Raw genomic sequence first — 894 nt, forward strand, 5'->3', positions numbered from 1 at the left:
TTTTAATAAAATTTTATGCTACATATGTATTTTCTTGTTGTGATTCTTTAGATATTAGCATACCTTACCTTCAAAATCGAAAATTAAACTTTTCATCTGATGGAGTTCCTCTAAATATCCCTCCAAAATTTTGTCCATTTAGTGCGAAAGTTACAAGTGTTTATGTAGTTTTTTTAACATCTGTAATCTGATAAAATTCTGGTCAGTAAAATGGCAAATTATACGCCTACAAAAGTAGTCGATATTCTTATAACCTTTGGTGAATGTGGTAGAAATTACAGACTTACTGCCCGTACTTATGCAGAGCGATTCCCAAATCGCCGCCATCCTACTGCTCAACAAATTATGAACATTGAAAGGAGATCTCGTAATAATCCACTTCATCGTGAAACTGCGAAGGAATAGACTTCATAATAATAATGATCCTAGATTGCTCGCAGTTTTGGCTATGATTCATCAAAATCCCCATATTAGTACCCGTCAAGTAGAACGAGAACTGGGAATCCCTCAAACTATGGTACACAGATTGTTACGATCAGTCATTTACCATTCGTATCATATTACTCTGGTACAGGAATTAAGTGAGGACGTCTAACTACGTACTCAGAGTACAATTTTGTAGATGGGCTCTTGAGATGTTAGATCAGAATCCAGATTTTTTCATTAATGTTTGTTTCAGCGATGAAGCAACATTCATCAGCAATGGTAGTCTCAATAGGCATAATTGCCACTATTGATCACCAGAAAATCCACATTGGTATCGTGAGGTGCTTAATCAACATCGTTGGAGTTTACACGTATGGGTAGGCATTTGCAATGGCGAAGTCATTGGACCTCATTTTTTTAAACGTACAATTAATAGTCCAATGTATTTGGAATTCCTCGAAAATGATT

Source organism: Trachymyrmex cornetzi, unplaced genomic scaffold (assembly GCF_001594075.2).
Source record: "Trachymyrmex cornetzi isolate Tcor2-1 unplaced genomic scaffold, Tcor1.1 scaffold1202, whole genome shotgun sequence".
NCBI lineage: Eukaryota > Metazoa > Arthropoda > Insecta > Hymenoptera > Formicidae > Trachymyrmex > Trachymyrmex cornetzi.